Source organism: Pelobates fuscus, chromosome 4 (genome assembly GCF_036172605.1).
Source record: "Pelobates fuscus isolate aPelFus1 chromosome 4, aPelFus1.pri, whole genome shotgun sequence".
Classification (NCBI taxonomy): Eukaryota; Metazoa; Chordata; class Amphibia; order Anura; family Pelobatidae; genus Pelobates; species Pelobates fuscus.
Window position 1 is genome coordinate 318,198,438 of NC_086320.1, and position 17,193 is coordinate 318,215,630.

Below are 17,193 nucleotides of genomic sequence, written 5' to 3' on the forward strand. Positions count from 1 at the left end.
TTTCAACTACTTACAGTGGGTGGAAGCTAGGGCATTCCTGGCACCATAACCACTACATCGCTCTGTAGTGGCTAAGGTGCTTGGAGTGTATCTTTAATAAGAGCATAACATTACATACCTGCTTGCCATTTGCATTTTCTTACATGTATTTCCCATCCAGGGCCGCCATCAGGGCATGACAACCGTGACAATTGTCACGGGCCCGGCGGCCCTGGGGGGCCCGGCCGCCCGGGCCCCACGTGTATTAGCTTAACTGCCGCCGGTGCCTCTGCACCGGGGCCCACACGCTGATGGGGCCCATCAGGTGGCCCAAGCATTTAAGGCCACCCAATGGGCCCTATTATCTTCAGGGGCCCGGTCAGCGCTGTAATAGCGCGACCGGGCCCCTTTAAAAAGAAAATGCAGCCGGAAAGCAAGTGCTGCTGGGAGGGAGTGACGTCCGGTCACTTCCTCCCTGTTTACTCCGCGCGGGGGAAGGAGAAGAGAAAGGCCGCAAGGAGAGGAAGCCGACGCACATCATCCCCAGCCACCCTCCTGCGACGAAATGGTAAGGAAGAGAGGAGGGTGGCTGAAAATGAGGTGTGTGTATGTATGCCAGTGTGCCAGTGTGTGTATGCCAGTGTATGTATGTATGCATGCCAGTGCATGTATGCCAGTGTGCCAGTGTATGTATGTGTGTATGCCAGTGTATGTATGTATGCATGCCAGTGCATGTATGCCAGTGTGCCAGTGTATGTGTGTATGCCAGTGTATGCCAGTGCATGTATGCCAGTGTGCCAGTGTATGTATGTGTTTATGCCAGTGCGTGTATGCCAGTGTATGCCAGTGTATGTGTGTATGCCAGTGTATGTATGTATGTATGCCAGTGTGCCAGTGTATGTATGTGTGTATGCCAGTGTATGTATGTGTGTATGCCAGTGTATGTATGTATGCATGCCAGTGTATGTATGCCAGTGTGCCAGTGTATGTATGTGTGTATGCCAGTGTATGTATGTATGCATGCCAGTGTATGTGTGTGTGTGTATGCCAGTGTGCCAGTGTATATATGTGTGTATGCCAGTGTATGTATGTGTGTATGCCAGTGTATGTATGTGTGTATGCCAGTGTATGTATGTATGCATGCCAGTGTATGTATGCCAGTGTGCCAGTGTATGTATGTGTGTATGTATGTATGTATGTATGTATGCCAGTGTATGTATGCCAGTGTGCCAGTGTATGTATGTGTGTATGCCAGTGTATGTATGTGTGTATGCCAGTGTATGTATGTATGTATGCCAGTGTATGTATGCCAGTGTGCCAGTGTATGTATGCCAGTGTGCCAGTGTATGTATGTGTGTATGCCAGTGTATGTATGTGTGTATGCCAGTGTATGTATGTATGCATGCCAGTGTATGTGTGCCAGTGTATGTATGTGTGTATGCCAGTGTATGTATGTGTGTAGGTCAGTGTGTGTATGCCAGTGTGCCAGTGTATGTATGTGCGTATGCCAGTGTGCCAATGTATGTATGCCAGTGTGCCAGTGTATGTATGCCAGTGTTCCAGTGTATGTATGTGTGTATGCCAGTGTAGGGCAGTGTATGTATGTGTGTATGCCAGTGTGCCAGTGTATGTATGTTTGTATGCCAGTGTATGTATGCCAGCGTGCCAGTGTATGTATGTTTGTATGCCAGTGTATGTATGTGTGTAGGCCAGTGTATGTATGTGTGTATGCCAGTGTATGTATGTGTGTATGCCAGTGTATGTGTGTGTGTGCCAGTGTATGTGTGCCAGTGTATGTATGTGTGTATGCCAGTGTATGGCAGTGTATGTATGTGTGTATGCCAGTGTGGCAGTGTATGTATGTGTGTATGCCAGTGTATGTATGCCTATGTATGTATGTATGCCTATGTATGTATGCCAGTGTGTGTGCCAGTGTGTGTGTGTGTGTATGCCACAGTGTGTGTATGTGTGTATGCCACAGTGTGTGTATGCCAGTGTGTGTGTATGTATGTATGCCAGTGTGTGTGTATGTATGTATGTATATATCAGTATGTGTATGTATATGTATGTTTGTCAGTATGTATGTCTGCATGTATATGTGTGTGTGTGTGTGTGTGTCAGTATCTCCCTATGCATGTGTGTATGTCTGTTTCAGTATTTGTATATGTTAGTGTGTGTGTATTCCTGTGGGCGGGATTTGGAGGCTGGCCTTCTGGGCGGGCTTGAAGGGGGGCCCAGACCTTGAGCTGTGTTAGGGGCCCCAAAATTTCTGATGGCGGCCCTGTTCCCATCATTCACACACACACTGTCTACTTTCTATACTTGTGCCTAGCTGTTAATGGTGTTTGAAACCTACATGTTAAAGTTCATTTTTAACTTAAAATAAATCACCCGGTAGTAAATGAAATGCAACATAGCTGACCTTAAAATGAATCTCATTTTTAATATATAACTAAACAATGATTTAAAAACATATCAAATATAAATATAATAAAGGGACATAATTATTAGGAGTTATATTGCTTTGTACATGCAGCCCTAGTCATACCTCCCATACACAGCCTTCCTAAAAAAAAAGTCCTATAAAGTCATCTAATGTTTACACTTCCTGTATTGCAAATTCTTTTTTATTTAGAATTTTGTATCGCCTGCTCTGCTAATAGCTTGTCAGACATTGCAGCAGCCTCCTGTGTGTGATTAAAGTTTCATTTACAGAGCAGGAAATAAAAGTTACATCTGATTGAAAATAAAACAAGTTTGTTTTTATACAAACTGTGTTAGTCACAGCCAGAGGAGGTGTGAGTAGGGCTGCATAAACAGAAACAAAAGTGATTTAACTCCTAAAGGGCAGAGAATTGAGCAGTGAAACGTCATAGGCATGATCTATACACAAAAACTGTTTCATTAAGCTAAAATTGTTTTGGTGACTATAGTGTCCCTTTAATAAATCTTATCTGTGTGAAATCCCATCTGTATATAGTGTCCCTTTTATAAATCCCAGCTTGTATGAACAAATCAAGGTTTAGTTAACAAATTCTATTTGGAACTGTGGTTATAGAACACAAATGATCATTTTGCAATTAATATCCATTTACATATGTGGCATTTCTTTAAACAGGTAAATATGTGACCATATTGGTAATTTTAACCATCTTTGTTGTAAATAACTGCATTGAATAATTTTTTTTTTTTTTTTTTTTTAAACAAAAAATAAATTTGTGTTATTTTTTTTTCATTAGGATGCTCTGCTGTCTTTTAAAATGTGTACTGTATTCAGCAACTGATGTTCCAATCCATCTCCATGTAGGCACAACAAGGGGACATGTTGCATCAGAGGTGGAGAAACAGAGAAATAGAAACATTGTTTCTCCATCTTTACATACTACACTCAGTGACAGAATAGGGCAGAGCTTATAACAATGATTGATAAAGAGCCATGATGGAGTTGCTCAGTACCACTACGAACTACTTGCAAATTCATGCTAACCAAACTGTGCAACTGAATCTGCCGTCAGATGGGGGTAAATTCTGCAGAAAATGAGTATTTAGTTGCATGTTTCCATAATTCGTTTTCAGCCATTCGATTGCATCTATACAGGCTGCAATATAAGTAAAAAAAAAAAAAAAAAAAAAAGACATTTAAGTAATTCCAAGGCTGCTTTGTAAAATCCAGACACTGATACATCTTGTGGATAATGTGGATTGTGCAGTCTGAATAACACCAGAAGGATCTCAATCATGTTTACTGTTCTGGACCTGGAGCTGACCCTATCGTGCTAAAACACTATTTAGCCCCCTTTGCCCCCCCCCTTAAATAGAGTAAAAACATACCTTTATCTATGGTATGCCTCAGACCCATAGGAAAGCATTGGATTCACTGAGATCGTCAATCTGATGATCGCAGCCAAGTTGGCGAAGTAGGCAGCGGAGCCAAACGCAGCGCTGGCCAGTTAGCATATCCTCATTAAGATGCATTGAATCAATACATCACTATGGGATAGTTTAGCATCTCCATGCAGAGCGTGACCATCAGTGCTGCACAACCCAGAAAGCACTTCTAGTGGTTGTCTGAGTGACTGCCACTGAAGGTGTCCCTAGGGAGAAATTCTCTCTAAAAAGGTAACGTTAACATTTTACATTAAAATGGCTGCAGGGATATACTACACTCACCAGAACAACTACATTAATTAAGCTGTAATTGTTCTGCTGACTATAGTGTCCCTTTAATAAATAGGGTTTTAAAGAATAAATACTGTCTAACGAACATCCTGCCTTCACATCCCAAATGTGGAGAAAAATGTGAACATTGGTTCATTTCTCGTCTTCTCTGGATGCTGTCTCTAAACTGACTGCCAGGTGCAAAGTACAGCATTTATAACAATGATTGACAGGAAAATAAGACAGACAAGTCCAGTTGCAGGATAACAAGATGTGGATTTGTATTTTTGTTCACACCTCACAAATAATTCCTCACACCTTGCATATCTCCTGACATTTCAAATAGCCAAAGAGCGACCCCCTCCCTCGCCCTGGAACGGGGCTGCTCTGAGAATTTTTTAAGACTTTCTAATTGCAACAAAAATGTAATTCAGAACAGAGCAATGTATCTTATTTACACAGACTGAGTTCTAAACACATTTATTGTAGTTTAAAGACATATTACTAGGAGTATTATTGCCTTGGAGCTCTGTTATACACTCAGACTCTAGAAAAAGAGGAAGAGGGGCATTTATTCCTTAAATATGGACACTTGTAAGGTATGTATTTGTATAGAAAACAAACAAAAAACAAGTCAAAGTATGGTGCTATAAATTCTAAAACATACAATGCAATGAAAAAAGCTGCACCTTATACTATGAAAAAAGCTCAAATCACACACATCAAGAAAAAAACCACAATAAAGTGCGTTGTGTGTTTAAGGCAATACCAATACTACTCAGTATTGAGAATGCAAATACACAAAATATATACACATCAATCCTTAGGTGTGTATATATATATATATATATATATATATATATATATATATATATATATAAAATAGTGCTGTATAACACGTAATATACACTAAAATTTAATTAAAGCGCACTGTGCCGAAACACAATTATTTTAAAAAAATAAAGTGTTTCCACAAACTGTGCTCCAATCAAAATAGCACTGTACTCACATGGGCAAATATATATTTAGAAGAATGTCCTATTGAAATATATAATAGAGAGAAACACAAAAACAGGAGAGAAATAAAGAGTAATATTGTTTTTTCAAAAAATTATTCTTTAACTATATAAGGTATGCATATGTAGACTTGAGGCTAAAGTGTAGATGAATAATCTTTATAACCCAATGTCAAATAGCAGGTAGGCAGGTAAGACCTCTTCTCAGTCCCTCTAACAAACGGTCCCTCTGGTCCTTCTGTGTATCGCCGGTTTAAAGACACAGCGCACTTTTTTTTTTTTAATGTATTTGTATAGGGCAGGGGTGCCCAAACATTAGATCCCCATATGTTGTAGAACTACAACTCACATGATGCTTTGCATGCCTGTAGAATGACAAAGTATCCTGGAAGTTGTAGTTTTAAAACATCTGGGGATCTACATTTTGGGCACCACAGGGGCATAAATAAACAAAATTATTGTAAAAATATAGGGAATAAGTAAAATATAAAAAAAAAAAAAAATTCTGGATGACAGTTCCCCTTTAAACCTTCAACATTAATTGCCATGAATGTCACAAGATTACTTCTATGTTTACATTGCAATAGTGTCGGTTTACAGCAAGCATGTCAAACATGCGGCCCACAATGAATATTTTTGCGGAAGCTTTCAGCTGTGGCTGCAGCCATAAAAATATTTTCTGATTCTTGCTCTCCCGGCCACAAAAGGGCAGTGCGGCTGTGTGTCTGCAGAGCCTACCAGAGCAGCCACTCCCCCTTCCCTCCTGCACGCAGTGCCAGAGGAGCATCTGCCCTGCTGGAGCTGGAGAACGGACAGCTAATCGTAAGGTAGGAGAAGAGGGACTTGGGGTAGGAGGGCAGTGTATTAATTTGAGGGAGGGGGCACTCTATTCATTGGAGGGAGGGAGGCAAGGAGGGAGGGGGCACTGTATTAATTTGAGGAGGGAGGGGGCCAGTATATTATTTGAGGGAGGGGGCAGTGTATTAGAGTGGTGGTGGGGGGCGGGGCGGGGCGGGGCAGTGTGTTAAATTGGTAGGTGGTGAGCAGTGTATTAATTTAAGAGAGGGAAGGGACAGTGTATTAACTTGGGGGAGGGGCCAGTGTATTAAATTGGGGAAGGGTGACAGTGTATTAATGGGAGGGAGGGGGACAGTATATCAATGGGAGGGAAGGGGCAGTGTATTAATTTGGGGAAGTCAGGGGGGAAGGGTATTGAATTGGGAAGGGGGGCAGTGTATTTGAAGGAAGGAGGGGCAGTGTATTTATTTATTGGAGGGAGGGAGGGGGCCAGTGTATTAGAGTGGTGGGGGCAGTGTGTTAAATTAGGGGTAGGGAGGGCAGTGTATTCAATTAGAGTGGAGGGAGGAGGGGCAGTGTATTGGATTTGGGGCAGTGTATTAGAATGGGGGAGGGGTAGTGTATTAGAGTGGAGGGAGGAGGGGCAGTGTATTAGAATGGGGGAGGGGCAGTGTATTAGAATGGGGGAGGGGCAGTGTATTAGATTGGGTCTGCATGGAGGAGCTGTATGCTCCCCATGGAGATGCTGATTGGCCGCACTGCGTTTTGCCACACATGCACAATAGCCTCCCAATGCTTTTCTATGAGAAAGCATTGGATTTGCTGATATCAAGTTTGATGATCTCAGCCAAAGTGAAGAACACACTCATAGAACTTAAAAATAAACAAGATAACATAATATGTTTTGTTTTTTTACAGCTGTGCAACAGCATACATTCACCATTTCATTCCCATTACCAAACATTTCTTAATATGTCAAGGTAGTTGGACTGAAACATTGGCTATATGCAAATGCACGTCTCCTTAAAATAGATTCGCTCTTTTGTTTACTTTGAAGCCCTACAAGCGTGAGGACGTCCAGTGTCAGTTAGGCAACCTTTTTTATACTGTACTTTTTGAAATAAACCTGCGTTTCTATGAAAACTGACGTTTTTGTTTTTTTGCAGCCCACATAAACGTAAACCTTGTTTATTTGGCTCATCTTAGCCTTAAAATTTGACATGCTTGGTTTACAGTATTGGCTTGGCTTCTTACACCTCTTTAGATATTACTGAGAGATTGCTAGATTAAGTTTCAGCTCATCTCACGGCAGTAATGCACAGTTTATAACAATACAGTGTATTTCTATGCGGATACGTGCAGAAATTAATGGATTACACCAGTGGTTCCCAAACTGTGTGCTACGGCACACAGGGGTGCCGCAGAATGTTTCATAGAATAATCATAGCACCGGGGAAACATTACTGCTCAACAGGGGCCCGGTCGAGTGCCGCCGTCCTTCACGGCCGCGACCGGGCCCCTGTAATGTCGGCCGGCTGAGAGGAAGTGACAGCCTATTACTTCCTCCCAGCGTCATGCAGAGAGACAGTGCGGGAGGGAGAGGATGCAGCCACAGCGTAAGGGAAGAGTAGCACGAAGAGCTCAAGACCCCTTCACTCCCCACAGCAGGACCAGGACTCCAAGCCACCCTTCTGGACACACAAGGTAAGCTAACAGGAGTGTGGCTGGAGATATAAAAAAAAAAAAAAAAATCACTTGTGTACGAGTGTTTGTATGAGTTTAAATGTGTATATTAGTGTGAGTGTATATGTGTGTGTATGTGTATGTGTATGAGTGTATGTGTGTCAGGGTGTTTGCGAGTGTGTGTGTGTCAGGATATGCATCTGTGTGTGTATATATTTGTCAGTGTGCTTCTGTGTCTGTATGTGCCTCTGTGTGTCAGGGTGTGTGTTTTTATGTCAGTGTGTGCATCTGTGTCATGATGTGGGCATGTATCAATGTCTGTGATTGTCAGAATGTATGTGTCAGTGTGTCTCTATGTGTGTGTTTGTGTTGGTGTCTATATGAATTTGTGTGTATGTGTCGGTGTATTTATATGCATCTGTGTGTTAATGTGCATGAATATCTGTGTACGTATGTATGTGGTAGTGTATGTGCATACGTCCGAACAGTCATACACCAGGACAACATACAAACACACTCCTGCCATCTAACACAAATATTACATAAACACCCCCCTGCATTCAAATTTTAAAAAATATATACAAATACTTCACACAAATGTACATCTACATTTAAAAGTGAACATTACATTCAAACACACCCCTGTATTAAAACACAATAAATGTATACAAGCACCCCTTCAAACACCAACACTGTACATTACACTATAGCGCCAGTAAATGCCCGGGCGCTGTACAGATATAAAAGCTAGAAATTTTGACTTGGGGTGCCTTGGAAAAATACTGAAATATTAAGGGCACCTTGAACCTAAAATGTTTGGGAACCACTGGGTTACACACTTCAAAGCAGCTCACATGGTTCTTAGCTCATTCAGCAGATTTACTGATGTCACATGACAGTGTTTTTCCTACAGACTTACCTTGTAACACAAACATCTAAAGAAAAAGCTGTAGTAATTTTAAAGTGTTGCATGCAGTGCCCACTTTGAGCTTTGCTCACAGATCATCTGTTAGTGTGGGGCCCCTATTTCTGGCCACAGAGGGATCCCTAGGTATGATGTGAAACTTAAGGGCTTCCCTGTACTAGCATAGAAACAGCCCCTCCTGGTATAAAAAAAAAACCTCAAAATGAAAAATGAAAATTATTCAGTCGTGGAATCTTAAGTGCAGGACAACAAAGGTGGAATAATTCTGGGGTTTATATAACTCATCTTCCAGGCTGCTTCAAGACTCCTTCATACAGCACAACTGGAAGTTTGGATTCCCAGTTTGGATTGGTTTTCAAATCATTCATTGGCGAAGAGCATCAGCTGACATTTAAAGACAAACATGGCCTGGAATAGCTATGTGAAGAGAGGAACATCTACTTTAGCTATATCAGAGAAGAGGGATACACCATGCACATCAAGACAAACCAGGCAACCCAAGGACAGGAAACACCTCTTGTGGCTGTCTGGGGTTCTCTAATACTGCAATGTTTGCAGCTGCAGGGCTAAGGGGACAGGGACTGTGCAACCACTTGAATAAGATGAAGTGGTCTGGGTGCGTATAATGTCCGTTTTAGTGCTTTAAATAATAAACCATCACAGGTGATTCATTAAAGAATAAAAAAAAGTAAATCTGTTTAAGTCCTCTAAACGTAATTCTAACAACTTCAATCATACTTGCATCTCTGCACTGAAATAAATTATGCATTCAGTACTGTTCTGTGTGCAGTAAACTCTGAGCAATAAACTGCTCATAAGTCTGTCACATTGTGTTATTGCTTGTTCAGAATGAGGCAGATCATTTGGTTTTAACTATTCCAGGAATTAAAGCCAGTGCAAACAAAATCTAAATAAAAGCTATATAGTCTAATGTTGATTGGCATTGCAAAGGCAGGATTTGGTGCCTAACCCGTAGAAGCAGGAGGCTTAACAGATCACAACAGGACATTATTTAAACCTACTCTATTTGGCTCTCTTAGGTACCCTTATAACAGTCTGCTAAATGCATAATGGGTTGATCTAAAATACATGTGGAATTTAAATGGAGAAAGGTTGAGAATTTGATAGTGATATTTTTCAAACAATAAACAAATTAAAACGGTTTAATAATAGCATCTCCCACGAACACACAAATTTAGTTTATTAGTATAGATGTAATATTTGCGGGGACTAATATCATAATATTATTACATCTATAGTTAAGTGACATCGTGTTCTCTTGCGATACAAAAAAAAAAAATCACATCACAAAGCAAAAAAAAATAAAAAATACACATAACTCAAACAAAAATAAATCATACATGTAGAGAATTATGATAAGATTATAATTTCTCACTGAATTGAATAATTCAAGGTTAAAAGATTCAAAGTGAATTTGACTTTAATTTGAAGTGTTCCATCTCAGGTAAATTTGCTAGAAAATTTTGCAGGTAAATTGTGTGTTTTACTATTTTATACTAAGAATGTTATTCACTAAAGTGAGAATTAAAAATGAATTTCAAATTTAAAGGGACACTATAGTCACTAAAACAACATTTGCTTAATGAATCAGTTTTTCTGTATATAATATGCCTCTGAAGTCTCACTGCTCAATTATCTGCCATTTATGAGTTAAATCACTTTGTTTCTGGTTATGCAGCCTCTCCTGGCTGTGATTCATACAGCCTGCATGAAAAAATGGTTTCATTTTCAATCAGATGTCAACTTGCTTCAAGTTTTTATCTCCAGCTCTATAAATTGAACTTTACATATAGGAGGCTCCTGCAAGGTCTAGCAAGTTAATAACAGTGAATGAGATATGACATTCTAAATCAAATAGAATTTCCAATAAAGGAAGTGTACACATTAGATCTCACTTTAGAGGAAGTGTTTAGGAAGGCTGTGCAAGTCACATACAGGGAGGTGTGGCTAGCGCTGCATAAAGAAAGTGATTTCGCTGTGAGACTGCAGCTGCATGATCTATACACCAACCCTGCTTTAATAAGCTAAAGTTGTTTTTTTTGTTACTATAGTGTCCCTTTAGGTCAGAGGAATTAGACTGACAGCCTAGTTGACAGATAATTTATCCACTTTGGATTTACTTGGAATTCAGTTTAAATTCCCCCATTTAGCTAATAACTCTGTATGCTCTCCAGGTACCATTTGGCCCTGACTAGAAAATGTCAATAGGAAAATGCCAAGTCGTAAATGTTGTTAATGGAGTTTATATCAAGACATGGGCCTTATGATCCTTACTGAATGTGTGATCTTGTTTTAATTACTCTAAACACAATGATATACAGGGAGTGCAGAATTATTAGGCAAGTTGTATTTTTGAGGATTAATTTTATTATTGAACAACAACCATGTTCTCAATGAACCCAAAAAACTCATTAATATCAAAGCTGAATATTTTTGGAAGTAGTTTTTAGTTTGTTTTTAGTTATAGCTATTTTAGGGGGATATCTGTGTGTGCAGGTGACTATTACTGTGCATAATTATTAGGCAACTTAACAAAACACAAATATATACCCATTTCAATTATTTATTTTTACCAGTGAAACCAATATAACATCTCAACATTCACAAATATACATTTCTGACATTCAAAAACAAAACAAAAACAAATCAGTGACCAATATAGCCACCTTTCTTTGCAAGGACACTCAAAAGCCTGCCATCCATGGATTCTGTCAGTGTTTTGATCTGTTCACCATCAACATTGCGTGCAGCAGCAACCACAGCCTCCCAGACACTGTTCAGAGAGGTGTACTGTTTTCCCTCCTTGTAAATCTCACATTTGATGATGGACACAGGTTCTCAATGGGGTTCAGATCAGGTGAACAAGGAGGCCATGTTATTAGATTTTCTTCTTTGATACCCTTTCTTGCCAGCCACGCTGTGGAGTACTTGGACGCGTGTGATGGAGCATTGTCCTGCATGAAAATCATGTTTTTCTTGAAGGATGCAGACTTCTTCCTGTACCACTGCTTGAAAAAGGTGTCTTCCAGAAACTGGCAGTAGGACTGGGAGTTGAGCTTGACTCCATCCTCAACCCGAAAAGGCCCCACAAGCTCATCTTTGATGATACCAGCCCAAACCAGTACTCCATCCTCAACCCGAAAAGGCCCCACAAGCTCATCTTTGATGATACCAGCCCAAACCAGTACTCCACCTCCACCTTGCTGGCGTCTGAGTCGGACTGGAGCTCTCTGCCCTTTACCAATCCAGCCACGGGCCCACCCATCTGGCCCATCAAGACTCACTCTAATTTCATCAGTCCATAAAACCTTAGAAAAATCAGTCTTGAGATATTTCTTGGCCCAGTCTTGACGTTTCAGCTTGTGTGTCTTGTTCAGTGGTGGTCGTCTTTCAGCCTTTTTTACCTTGGCCATGTCTCTGAGTATTGCACACCTTGTGCTTTTGGGCACTCCAGTGATGTTGCAGCTCTGAAATATGGCCAAACTGGTGGCAAGTGGCATCTTGGCAGCTGCACGCTTGACTTTTCTCAGTTCATGGGCAGTTATTTTGCACCTTGGTTTTTCCACACGCTTCTTGCGACCCTGTTGACTATTTTGAATGAAACGCTTGATTGTTCGATGATCACGCTTTAGAAGCCTGTCAAGTCCTTCTTTTGACCCATTTTGCCAAAGGAAAGGAAGTTGCCTAATAATTATGCACACCTGATATAGGGTGTTGATGTCATTAGACCACACCCCTTCTCATTACAGAGATGCACATCACCTAATATGCTTAATTGGTAGTAGGCTTTCGAGCCTATACAGCTTGGAGTAAGACAACATGCATAAAGAGGATGATGTGGTCAAAATACTCATTTGCCTAATAATTCTGCACTCCCTGTAATTATAGAAACTTATAAAGCAAGGGTGCTTAACCTTTTGGAAGGCCAGGGTCACTTTGAAAATTTGGTACATATTGCTAGCTTCATAATACACAGCTCTTATGTATGATACAATGAAAGGAATTTAAGATCCAGTTAATGAGATCGACACTCGATTTATAAGAGGCTAAATGATATTTCCATCCCAAGAATTAATGTCTTTTTTATGGATGGTTATAACTTACTGGATAAGCAACTGCTGAATGAAATTGGACATTGTTGCCTGTAACAATTCCCAAATCCTTCTCATTTAGGTCAGGGGTGTCAAACTAATTTGTTCTGGAGAGCCAGTCCACTGAAATAGTTATGGAGGGCTGTATATATAATAGTGACCAGTTGCTAGCATACCAAGGCTAGGAGTATCCATTCCTCCAAAAAAGGTAGCAGCACTCTCGGATTTAAAAGTCCAAAATGTATTAGTTCAAAGTTAATTAAAATTAAAAAAAAAATTGATCAGCGTTTCAGTCCTTCACAGAGGACTTTCATCAGGATGAAATATAACATTTTTTGAACCAATACATTTTGGACTTTTAAATCCGAGAGTTCTGCTACCTTTTTGGAGGAATGAATATACACACACATTTGTGAAAAGTAACTGACTGAAATGTTGTGTTTTTTATTCCTTAAATAAAGTCAAAAAAACATCTTTGCAGTGCCTGGTACTCTTTTGCTACTTCAATAGGCCAAATGGAGTTAATAGCCCCTCTGGTCGCTTGATGATTAGGCTTCTGTAGAAAAAAAAATGCTCATGTCATGAATACAACTTCCATATAGATTTCTTGTTACAGACTGAGACAGACACACAGTTACTGGCAAAGGCACTAGTGGCACACAAAGAATAGCAAAAACACTGACAGGTATGCAGATATTGAAATACACAGACATACACACACACATACACACACTGGAAAAGACTGACATACAAGCACTGGCAAAGAAAAATAAATATATATATATTTTTTTAAAAAAGACCCTGAAAGTGATGCAGAGACACTGACAGTGATTGAAAGACACAAATAAAGACAATGTCAGATACACTGACAGAAATAGAGGCACTGAAAAAGTCAGACACAAAGTAACAAAGACACTGACAGAAACATAAAAATGCAGATTCACAGAGTCATGGATACATAGACCCTGACTGCCCCAAACTGACTCAGACCCATATCCCCCCCCCCCCCCCCGTGACACAGACCATGATGCAGAACAAACAGATTCCAAACCCCCACAAAGACTGACACAGAGCCTGAACCCCCCACAAATGGACACACTGACAGATCCCTGACACTGACCCACCCAAACACTAATTTGTTTTTGCTTGACTTCAGTCAGGTGTAGCTAGAAATGTGATGCCCTGACTCTTGGATGCCACACACCCTATATGGTAGTTGCATGTGGGGATAGGGCAGCTTCCCATGCCTCCCTTTGATTAAAATATGTGGCCACAGGGTGTGCTATAATGTTTTTCTACTCTGCTGGAGGGGCCTTGAACTTGTTGGCACACCAAGTCGCAACTCTACGAGCAGCCCCCAACATACGCAACCACACACACACACACAACCCAACAAGCAACATCCCAGAAACATACAACATCCTTGCACATGCAACACCACAAGCAGACTCCACTCACACACCCAAGGCTGCATTCAGATATTTTAGAATCCCTTATACAGGTCATGGCCCAGCCCTGAGTCGACCCACAGTACGCAGTCCTGAATTCTGCCACAGGGCCTAACCCCAAGTCTGACTACAAGGATGAAGTATGGTGGATGCAGTGTGTGTGTGAGAGAGTATAAAGTGGATGCAGTGTGGGTGTGTAAATTTGTGGGGTAGGAAAGGGGGTGAGCGATTTTTAAAAAAAATATTTAAGTTTATTCCCTCCTCCTTGCTTCTTACCTATGGCTTGGGAGGAGGGATACTACATTCCCTTACAGTCCAGTGCCACAGTAAGGGAATCCAGCATCTTGCTGGCTTGAACAGTAAAGACAGGAGAGCCGCCCTGAAACTCCTCCCCCCCAGTCTCTCCCCTCGTACCCAGTATGCACTAACTGCATGCACCCTGATCGTCCTCAACCATTGAAACCCACGCCACTACGTAGCCAAAAGGTCCTGTGACAGACCCAACCCACTGACGCAGCTGAACATCCGACACAAAGTCATTTATGTGATGAGAGGTAGAGGTTACACACAAAACCTGCAATGTTCTCAAAACTTTGTATACATTCATTCTATTGTACCACGCGATTACCTAACCTATTCCAAAAACCCACCTTTGATGTGTTACACCATCCTATGTTATTCAATGCCACTAGTTTGTTTATAAGGTTCGACTGCTTTAACTCTGAACCCTTGTTTTGTCTGCCTATTTTGATGCAATATAAAAATAAAGATAGTCAGGAGTGGAGCCTGTGCTCTGAGTTCCTCCAAGGTCAAAAGTGAGAATTACAGCAGATAAATAAGCTTAAAAACATACCTCACTATTGGTGAACCCACTATGTCACAGAGGGGTACAAGGAAAACGGTGAATGCCAGAGACAAGCACTCCTTTTTCACGGCTAAAAAGACAGGTGCCAGACAAGCAGCGCTGCACACTCAAGATGGCGACGGCAGTGGAGATGACAGACGTCTCTACGCTACAATCCCCATAAGAGACCATGCACATCCAGGGGGACATATTCCAACGAATGCTGGACGATATGGCAGTCAGAATTCAAGCTACGGTACACCTATTGGAGTTGGTTAACCGCACAGCGAAACCAAAATAGCAGAATTCACGGAAGCGTAAAACTGCTTTGCTGATAAGGTGGAGGAAATGGAAACAAGGCTAGAAAAGCAGGAATTGAAGGCATTGGACCGTAAAGACAGATCCCGCTGGCAAAACCTAAGGATCTGGGGGATCCCAGAAAAAATCCCGTTGGCAGCACACAGTGTGACAAAACCACAGCATCTACCCACTACCATCCCAGGGACATGCTGACCAAACTTCACTACTTTCATGTCAAGGAGACCATCCTCTGCGCCAACAGGTCACAGCAGTACAGGCACATCCAGATTTTTGCAGATCTATCGGCAGAAACATTACGTAGAAGGGGGGCATTCCATGAAATGACTGTAGAGGAACAGGAAGATCCCATGCCGCTCGGGCTTCCCGGCTAAGCTCCTGATCTCCCGAGACGGCAAACTACATGCAGTGTCGGATATCGCAGAGGGCACTAGACTACTTTGCAACTGGGGCATCTCCACCACAACATCGATAAAAAGTACCAAACGAAACACAGAGATTCGACAGGACTGGAGAACCAGCAGGCGCCTGCAATAATCAGTCCTGCCAACGTCGACCGCAGGAAGAGGACATTACAAAACTATGCGTAACAACCTAGAGGGGACAAAGAATTGATCTGTTCAGGACTTTGCCTCTACTAAAAAGGTACTGAGAACGTAGTGGGCATACACAGACTAAATCTTCTATCAAGGGATTTTTCCAGCCCAAACCAGCGAAGAAAGGGAAAAAAAAAAAAAAAAAAAAAAAAGAGGCTCCAACTGGGACTTGGTAATGTGATAACCACTGCACTATGAGAGGTTATATGTAATAGGTTTATGAACACTTCAGCGTGGTTTACAAAGGGAATGGGCCATCACCCCCAACAACCCTGCTCACACCAACCTTTTACAGCCCTGCCCCACTGATCCAGTCACATTCACCAATCATACCCAAAATGAGGTACGGTCATGATCTTGAGCAGATCAGGCAAGAGACTTTGGCCAGAGTTAACATTAGAGGCTTTATTGGTGAATTTAGACATAAAGAAACCGGAAATCCTCTAAATGAAATTATAGGGAGAAGGAAAATGAGAAACATTTAGGCAATATGCCTTTTATAGATTATAAACAGAAAGTAGGTAGATAAAAAGTATAGGTTGAATATAGAGGAACAAGTATAAAATAGGACAGAACAACAAGGTTTCAGGAAAATAGGAAAAGACGACTTTAGTGAATAAGCCCCCTCTTGGAAGGAGTACTGATAAAGTTTGAAAATACCTCCTTGCAATATTAGAGGCAAAGTCCAGATTGGTGTTATGCAGGTTGGAGTAAACTGATTGGCAGGATAGAAGCGTAGGTTAGACTGGTTTGGAGCAGGTTGGAATAAAGCTGGTTGGCTGGATATAGCAGGGTTGTAATGGAGTTCAGGTTGGGAATGGAGGTTGGTAACAAAGGAACACAATGAAGATCAGGTAGGAAATAACTAAGCTTAATAGAATAAACCAGGATGGTAACACATCAGTCAGAGCCAGGAACAGAAGTCTTTCAGGATAAGCATCAACTTCATTGTAAAGGCCCTGTTGTGAGCAGGGTGTATGTAGCCTTATGTAGGATATGTAATTAGTCTAGGCAGGTGAGGAATGTTGCAGCTAAGTTCCAAAGTTAGTGGTTAGGGAGGCCACTAGTGGTGGAGAGCTGGAACTTGTTTTAAAGTAACAGAATAAAATAGGATCCTGACAGGCACATTCGCCTGGCCTAACCAGTCACATGCACCAAACGTTTTGCATATCTGCACATATGAAGGATAGGGGTTCATTGAGGAAACTGGCCTAGGGGCAGCACAGAGAGTAAATCTGGCCTTTATCATGGCATTCAATTCGTCAATCAAAGAGATCTTTTACCATTTCATAAGGGGCATTTTGAGTTCCTTTGGC